This window comes from Myodes glareolus, chromosome 2 (assembly GCF_982192425.1).
Source record: "Myodes glareolus chromosome 2, mMyoGla1.1, whole genome shotgun sequence".
In the NCBI taxonomy this organism is placed as follows: Eukaryota; Metazoa; Chordata; class Mammalia; order Rodentia; family Cricetidae; genus Myodes; species Myodes glareolus.
In genome coordinates, this window is record NC_142027.1 from 51,579,989 (window position 1) to 51,589,277 (window position 9,289).

The 9,289-nt window shown below is 45.9% G+C and overlaps 1 long non-coding RNA gene across 1 annotated transcript; it reads left to right on the forward strand.

The window, feature by feature from the left end:
* Positions 1–6,519: 6,519 nt before the first annotated feature.
* LOC146895660 (uncharacterized) lies at positions 6,520–8,716 on the forward strand. The gene is made up of 2 exons (XR_015000604.2): positions 6,520–6,613; positions 6,943–8,716. It is a non-coding gene; the product is annotated as an uncharacterized LOC146895660 (long non-coding RNA).
* Positions 8,717–9,289: the final 573 nt, after the last annotated feature.

The following is a 9,289-nucleotide window of genomic DNA, read 5'->3' on the forward strand; positions in this document are numbered from 1 at the left end:
GAGAGAGGCCCTTGCTCGGCAGTCCGGCATTCTCAGGGCTCCCGCAACCAGCTCTTCTACCCATAACTTATCATTTTTTTTAAATTTAAAAAGCTACTTCCAGCTTAGCTTCTGGCCCCCTCCGCCCCTGTCCTGGCTCCTACGTGGCTAGCAGTTTCTTTTCCGGCTTCCTCCTCTGAACATTTGGTATATGGCAAGGTGTCTCCCACGTGGAAATGCACCTAGGAAAGCACGAGAAATGAGCAAAGATGTCTCCTGCCTTCTCTTCCCCCATGCAGTGGTCTTTCATGCTGTCCCTTTGCTTACGGCCCGCCCCATTCACTTTTGGACTGCACTCCATTCTAACTGGATGGCATCAAAGTTAATGTCCAATATTATTACATATTCTTTTTTTTTTTTTTTTGAGACAAGATTTCTCTGTGTAACAGCTCCAGCTGAGTTGTTCTGGGACCCTCTTTGTAGACCAGGCTGGCCTTGAACTCATAGAAATCTGCCCGCTTCTGCCTCCTGAGAGCTGGTTCCTAGCAGGAATTGCACTGATGGTAAATGTTTGAATGGCTTACCCTTTCCTGCAGAATTTTTTCACAGGAAATCAAGTGTTTGTATCAAGGATAAACGTGCAACTATAAAATCTCAAGGTGCTTTTAGCTAAAGGAGAAGAGTTTTCTTAGTAAGAGGTGGGGGGTGGGGTGTATAATTCAAACGTCCCAGAGAACCTACGAGAAGGCTTTGAACCCAGCTGCACCAGGGATCTGAACACTGTTACCTGGGCTCCTGACGCATCCCTTGCGTTTTCTTCCTGTGGCTGTTTAAGATGGAGATGACTGTTAAACTAGAGGTGAGGTGGTCAAATCCCCTTCAAGTTGAATTCACCAGAGATCGCAATGGTGCCTGCATCCTTCCTCTGTCTACTTTGAAAATGAGGGGGTTCTAACTCCAGAGCGGTCTGGTAATAGAATGATTAGTGGCCGTCTCGTCTTCCTACCTCAAATCCAGTATTGATGTTTGAGCAACACACGCAGAGGTGTTTGTTTGAAAACTGTACTTGGAGAACATGTAACTCGTTTACCCATAGTGCTGTCTCATGTTCCCCTCTCCCACCCCAGGACCTCCACGATGTTACCCCGAGTTCCTGGTACTCATTTCCCTGCCTCAGCTGCTGGCTGCTGTAGTGTTCAGTCTCCTTCCTGCTGTGTCCTTGACTCTCCTTGGCAGGTGCGAAGCTGACTCAGTTCCTCTGAAGTCTGATGAGCAGGTCAGTGGGAAACCCCGTATGAAGTGCTATTAGCCACATTTCACAGAAAGTTCCACAAAGCAGGAAGTGGTTGCTCAGGCCTGGCTGGAGAAAGGCCTCTTTGTTGATAGCTGGCATGAAATGTATTTTCTCCACAAGAAGCTCGTCTGAGAAGAGATCCCTGAGTAGGCACGTGAAGTGGCAATTCTGTGAGAACTGGAATTCTGTGAGGCTGGAATCTCTCCAGGGAAGGTTCAAGAAGTGGGGTGTGATGAGAAAATTCCCAATAGGTGTCGAGGCAGCATTGCTGGAAGGGAGGCTAGCCTGCGGAAGAGGCCTCTCGGCGGTTTGGAATCTTGCTCCTCCCCGTCTCAGCACAGTTGAACTACTACTTCCTTGAAGTAAGCTTAGGCAACATGAAGATTCACACAGCCTAGTTCACCCATATAAGATTGCTGTGAAAATACAATAAAAGGAAGCTTCAAGGGTTTTTTGTTTTTGTTTTTGTTTTTAAAAAATAGGTCTTTACTGCTTGAAATTATTGAGGAAAATAAAACCTCTGAGAGCAATCTGAGAGAGTATGTGTACTGTATGCTGAGGTGCTATGTACTGAGGTCCTGGGTCCTGGAGGCCTGAGCATTGAGGTACTGGGTATCAGGGTACTGAGTATTGAAGGGCACTCAGACTAGAAGTGCAGATTGCACAGACGCTAATGTTTTTGCCTCAGCAGTGGGATAGCGCTTGTTTAGCGGGTGAGACCCTGAGTTCAGTCCTTAGCATGGGGATAAAAAGTCCAACAAATTGAGACTGTGAGAGTCCTTTTGTTACAGCTGCCTTTTTTTTTGAGGCAGGACCTCATGTAACCCAGGATGGCCTCTAACTCACTATGAAGCTGAAATGATCTTGAACTCCTGCCTTTCCTACCTCTTCCTCCGGAGTCCTGGGATTATAAATTGAGCTAGGGTCAGGACCCAGGTATGAGGGGGACAGGATGAGGAACAAGGCCTGGGATTATAGGTGTGCCCATTTTATTCATGCCCGGATCAAACTCCGGGCTTTGCGCATGTTTGGTAAGAACTCTTTCAACTGAACTGTAGCCATGTTGTTGGCCTTTGAGCTCCTTGTTGGAAAAATCTTACACAAATGTTGATGGCTTTTTTGCTTCTAAATGAGAGGCTAGAAATGATTTCTGAAGACATGAAGTTGTTTGCTAATTTCAAGAAAAAGACCCAACGTGAGTAGTAACGTTGGGCTGAGTGCCTGTCATTGTAACCACGCCTGTCAAAAGCACAGGGCAGTTCACAAGACTGCTGTCACAGAGTCTGCTCCTTCTTAAGCAATGGCTTCCTGGAACATGTCAAACCCCAAGAGAACCAAGACCAAAAACTCATGTTAACAGTAAGAGGGGCAGGCTGAAAAGAATGGCTAAAGAGTTGTTGAAACACACAACCGAGGGTCTGGGATTGGTTCTGTCATAATGGCCCGCTCAGACATTCTTGGCAAACCATGGAACTATGTGGTTGCTTTTCTAGAATCATCTTCCTTTGGCACCCAGGGGATTTCTTGCTGTTCTCAGAACAGATGCTTCTCCTGGACTTTGCTCTACAGCTGCTTCGATACAGAGGGAACTCGATCTTACCTCTGAGCTGAAACTGCCACATTGCACATGCCTGGTAGGTCTTCTCTGGTCCCTCTACCCCGGGGGCCTCTGCTTCACTCTCTCAATTCCGCGGCTGTCAGGACTCGACACAGCTAGGAGTGTCTTCTTATTGGGCAGAATCTGGCCCAGTCCTGACAACCTTCTTGCTCTTAAGTTTAGTTTACTTGGCCCCGTTTCCCAACAAATTTCAGCATTCTGATTTTTGAGATACAGTCTCACTTTATAGCCCAGACTGGCCTGGAACTCACCACGTAGACCATGCCATTCTTGAACTTCTAACAACCCTTCTTTCTTGGCCTCCTAAGTCCTAGATTTTAAACTGTGCATTGCCACATCTGGTTTCAGTTTAGTGTTTTTGTTCTCGGCCAAAGCGGAATGTGTTGTTGATTGGTTCATTTATTGTCATTAGTTCCAATGCTAGAGATCAAACGCAGGGCTTCCACGTGCCAGGCAGGCACCTTACTCCCTGAGCCATCCCCACAGACTTGTCATTTGCAAGCAGCTTTCTTCCTAACTCAGCCCCAAAACTTCGTTCTGCTTCTAACAAGGTTCTGCAGATCCTGCAAGGTAATGTAAGAGCTCTTTCCTGGGAACCTGGCTCCAGAGCCGACATCCCCGGAAGGTAAAGAGTAGGGAACAAATCCCAGGCAAGATAATAAACAAGGGCTTGGCAGCAAAGCCCTGTCTGAGAATGCAAATGCCAAAATAAAGTCAAAGAAGTGAAGAGATACCTGTGGGAAAGGCCCGCAGAGAAGACTGAGGGGAAAAAAGAGAGAATGGGATTCCTGAGGAAGACCGAGTAGCAAGCTTGTCTGTCTAATGTAAGCAGTCCTCTCAGCCCCGCAGATGGATTAAAGCAATCATGGTTTGAGTCTTGGGGAAAGATGGAGTAAAATAAAAAAACAAAACAAAACACTATTTTCAATTGAAGTATTCAGTGCGTTTCTCCCCTTTTCTCCAGTTAAGACGCTTCCCAGGTGCTTCCAGAGGGTCTCTTGGAGATTTTTTTTCCATTTATTTGTTTTACCTTAATGTCTGGTGGTGCTGGGACACGTGATTAATTAAAAGAAAAACCGATGAGTGGAGCTAAAGTCGCCAAACAGTAGCCAGGGGGCCTCAGATGAGAAGCTGCGAGCAGTGCAGGGTTGTCTGGAAGAAGACTGACCCGGTCCCAAAGAGAAACCTCAATTCTACAGATGAATGGGGTACCAGAAAACCTGTCACCTGGCTATGACCACTGAAGGTGAGGGACAAGCACGCACTCCCAGCTGTTTATGTCATTAGGAGTCTCTGGTTAGAAGACAATCCTGCAGGTTAGTGTGGTGGTTAGCAAGCGAGTAGACATAAAACAGTGAGAGTAGTGCCTGACACGGGGCACTGTGGGGAAACTGCCTGCATCGTTCATAAACGAGCAAGAGAAAAGATGCGGAAACCCGGGGACTTGTAACATTTGGTTGATGTGTCATTTGTAAGTAGTCACAGATTGTAAGTAGCCAGAATAACTGCTGTCTCAGGTGGGAAAGACACAGGTTGAAAGAACGTTAGTCTTGGTTTAATAACAAATCAGTGTTTTTGTTCAGATGAAGAAATAAACTTAATAATTACTTCAAGATGGTGTTTGATGACCTGATATTAATATATACAAAACAAGGGAATATATACAAAACAAGAGAACTTGAAAGCATCACATTCATTTCTGATTACATACTAGCTTAAGGGGATAGACCAATTTCACTAGAAATCTGAGGACTTGTTTGACCAAAAATCCTCTTCCGACCTTCGAGCTGAAGTCCCAGGCATATTCCAGAGTGAGTCTCCCAGGTCTGTGAATTGCCCTGGTGGCCCCAGTCCTTGTGCTATACCAAGCTCTATGTTCTAGAGAGGTCCTCAGCAGGTACCTGAACCTCCTGGTTCAGACAAACAGTGACAGGCAAGGGACAAAGGTGCCAGTGGGACTCCTGGCAGTCTGTGGACTGGGCAGAGCAAAAGAAGGGCTGGCTGGAGAAGTCCTGAGTTCTGACACTGGAGAGGAGCACCCTTACACCCACCACACTTCAGGTCCAGGCAAGCATCTTAGCTGCCCCAGTGGTGGATCTTCACCTTCCCTCTGGCTCACCATGCCTAGGAGTCTCACAGAAGCCTGGCTCTGATGGCAGCCGCCCTCCACAGTTCCTCATGGTTATCTCAGGATGAAGGAGAAGCCCTACATCATATTTTAATCAGTAATCTTTCCAGAAGACACTTTGAGTCCTGTGAGTTTGTTTTGTTTCTGCTATAGGAATTTGGCTTATCTGATTTCCAAGAGACACTCCCTAAAGGTTCAGACGCAAAGCTCCCAGCAGATGCTGGATAACAAGGATTACAGCTAGTGAGTAATGACCCAACTGCTGCAGGAGGGAAGCTTACCTTTGCAGAAGAAGCAAAATGCAATTTTAGGGAAAAGTCAACATTTTAAGAAAAAAGTGGGCATAAAAATGTGAGTCTAGTACTCAAAAAGCCCAAATTCTTTATTTTTTGTATGTGAGATGTTTACTATTTATATGGATATTATTTTTGAAACAAAGAACAAATACGGACAGTTGGGGTTAATAATAAATGCTAGGAATGAAAATCAAAGCCCTCAACTTACGGGCACCCCAGAAACAATCCTGGTGTTGAAAAGCAGCTTGAAATCCTTACGATGGCTCGGCCATACATGACCCTCATAGCAGAGGTAAGACTGCCCCGTGGGTCTCCAGGACTCCATTCCCTGAAGGCGTGGTATTTAAAGTATGAAAATCCTTTGGAAGGTACTTCAGGACGGGTGTGTGATGAGTCATCGTTTAAAGTGGGGTAATGGTTTTATTTCCCGTCTGGTATGAGCAGCTTCATTCCATAAACATCATTAACAGGAGCGGGAGAGGGCAGGGAGGAAGAAATGCAGAAACAGAAGACTGCCGAATAGGTAAGATCTGCTGTAGAACTAAAACTGGACGTCCACCCCAAGGATGAAGTGGCAGGAAGTTTGCCACTTTTGATTTTATAGTGGCTTTTGTAGCAGTTTTCTGAGCCCCTGGAATAAAGAGGGCTGATTTGCGATGGAATCTCCAGCGCCTGCGGTCGTATATTACAATATGTTGTAAATCCAGAGGGTACAATATAGATTTCACAGGGGGCCCTGGGGTTAATTGAAATTCCATCTGTTTCTTCCGCGTGGGTTAGGATCCTGAGATATCCCCTCGGGGTAAGATATAAGATTTACAATCTCTAAATTTTTAGGCTTGAGTAGAAGTTTACTGAAAAATCTGTTCCCTTCTTCTACATCCTACCTTCAATTTAAAGAAGAGGGGGAAAAAGTTTAAAATGCAGCCAGCCTTTATTTTCCTCACAGCTGCCCCCAGGCAGCCCCCCTTCCTCGCAGTGCACGCTGGGTAATGCCATGTATTCTTAGGTTTCCAATGGCCCCCATTACTGTCAATTAGTTACGGAATGCTACCGAGATTCATGCCTGACAGCTCGGGTAAAGGCAGGAGAAATGGGCTCAGTAGGGAGCGAGGGGCCTGATTCTTTTTTGTCCACAAGAAATACCTTTCTCTGCAAGGCTTTTTAATGGCTTTCCCTTCTTTCTTTCCTCTGCCAGGGAACTCCCCATGATCCCAACGCACACCATCTACATGTACTTATATATTCATATATCAATGTGTTTGTGTGAATATCACACTCGACTGTGGGAACTCGAAGTAAGTGTGTCTGCACAACCTCTTGGGCATGCTTTCCATCCCCACTTAGATCTTGCTCATATTGGATTCCCCCCAGCTTGGGTCTCCTCAGGTGTCCGGTCGCTAAGGGCCGCCTCAGCCCCCTCCTTGCCCTCATTTCCTTCAGCAGCTCTCTGATTTCTAAACCAGAGGCACAGCCTGGCCGCAGATCCTGGGCTGAGCCCTCTATCGCGCTGCTGGGGGTTTGGGCAGTGAATTTGGCCTGACCATCCAGACCACTCCCACAGCCTCTGACTTCTTTCTCTGCCTCTTTTCTCCTCTTTGCCACACCTTTCCCTTTCCCTCCTCAGATCCCCAGGGACCATGGCACATACACAGAAGATCGTCTTTGACTCAGGCATCGCCTCTCCATCCCTTCCTGATTCATCCCGGTATTTATCACAACACCACATTTCCATCACCTTAGCATTCTCTCTCCCGAGTTCTGCAACATTCGTCCTGGGTGTTTGAATAGACTCCTCCCTCTCCTCACACATTTGAGTTCAAAATGTCACCAACATGGAGAGTTCTTCCTGACTGACTGAGGGAGAGCTGAAGGTACTGGGAGCCACATGCTCCTAGCTGCCTTCCCCTGTGAATTTCCATGCTCTCTTGTTTTCCCCCATGACTCTATGTTCCCCTCAGAGTCCTGCTTATTGTCTACAATCATATTCTCCATCTACATGTTATATGCTCTCAACCGCCTTCATTCCAAGGAGCCTTCATTAAGACAAAAGACTTTCTTGTTCACCAACCAAACTGCATCTAGAAAAACCACCCGCCACCAGCAGGAGGTCAACAACACGAGTTAAAGATGAACTAAGATGTGTTTCCAGGGTTATGGAAGACCTGCATCACACCAGAACAGTCTGCTTATTCTTCTTGGTCTGCTGCCATTACTCTTTTGTGTGAGCACCAGGCTTTCCTCATGGTTCAAAACAAAGACAGGCTTAGGAAAGACCCGAGAGAAAGATCCCAGATGCTAATGGAAAATGATAAGCACGGTGCTCAGAGTCATCCTGTTCCTCCAGATGGAGACGGGAGCAAGGATGGGCTAAAAATAGCGGAGGAGGACACACTGGAGAAAACCGCGGCTGCAGCAGTTCACGCCTGGGCCATTTGTAGTCTCCGTTTCCTCCTTCCCTGGAGCCTGGCCTAGGGACAGAGCCACCCAACGGCTGCAGTATAGCAACAGTCCTCTTCTGTCTCATACTGCCATCTCTGAAAGGCAGATCAGGGAGGCCCAAGAGAAGAGTAATGTGGTAGAACAAGTTAGGGCTGGGTTCTAGAATGTAAGACTTACAGCCTAAGAGTGAGGTGGCAGGCGTATATTTCCTGGCTATTGCAGTCTAGGGAATTAGCGAGAAGACCCTACTTAGCGCAGTTTGTGGGAAAATTGCAGCTATTTTATATTGCCAGTCTATCACCATGGACGTGTTGCCTTAGGAGTCCTATTAAATCATCAAGTTTCTTATTAATGCCGTCTAAAGTGAACAGCTAACACCATCTCATTACCGAGTTTGCTGTACTTCTCTGCTATAGCGGTTTGAATAAGAATGGTTTCCTAGCCTCATACGTTTGAATACTTGATCCCCAGTCAGTAAAACTGTTTGGGAAGGATTAGGAGGTGTGGCCTCGTTTGAGAAGGTGTGTCACTAGGGGTGGACTCTGAGGTTTTAAAAGATTCATGCTATTCCCACTGTGTTCTCTGCTTCCTGTTTGCAAAAGTGTGTGTTCCCAGACTTAAGATGCTGGCAGATGACCTCGCAGTACTAAAGGACTGACTGACTCTGAGAAGAGTCTTGAGACTCCACCTTTCTAAGAAACTTTCCAGAGATACTCTTGTTGTTGGTCCATTGATGCTTCAAGTAACATGGCGTCACTTCACCATCTTGTCCACATGTAAAAAGGGATTTGCAATGATGAATTGTCTTTAAGCTGAATTAAATAAACAAAAATGAATTACTAAATATTTGTTTCTACAGATAAGAAAAACAAATCTGTAGTCCATGCACCTTTCAAAGTAAATTAATCAAGGAGGTGCTGTGAAATAATAAATCAACACACTGCCTAGATATATCAAAACTGTGTAGTCAGTGTATTTTATGTATAGACTTGAGTCAGAAATTATTCAGTGAGTTTTCCTCTCCAACTGAGTTGTTTCAGCATGAAAAACACACTATGTGATGAATGGGGTTGCGTGGAGGCAAACAGACTTGCTGTCTACCTAACTTTTGCTTTCCTGATCTACTCACGATAGGGGAGTGATGTAATGAGGTGAGGTATGTGGAGTTTCCTACTGCTATGGGTTGAATATTCACTTGTTCCCTGCAGCCCTTGTGCTGACATTTAATTACCATTATAATGACATTAAGAGCTAGGGTGTGGAAGATGTGACTGCGCCGTGCACTCTGACTTCCTTGGCAGGATTAGTTTGGCCTCCTTTCTCTCTTGGCCTTCTGCCAGGTTATGATCGATCAAGAAGACCTTCAATAGACGGCAGCACCTTGATATTGGGCTGTTTGGCTTCTAGAACTGGGAGCTAATAAATTTTTGTTCATTATCAGTTACCTGCTTTGTGATACTCTGTTGGTGTTGTAATACACCACAACTGGACTAAGATATGCAGGCAACCATGCTAGTACTTCCCTATTGCTG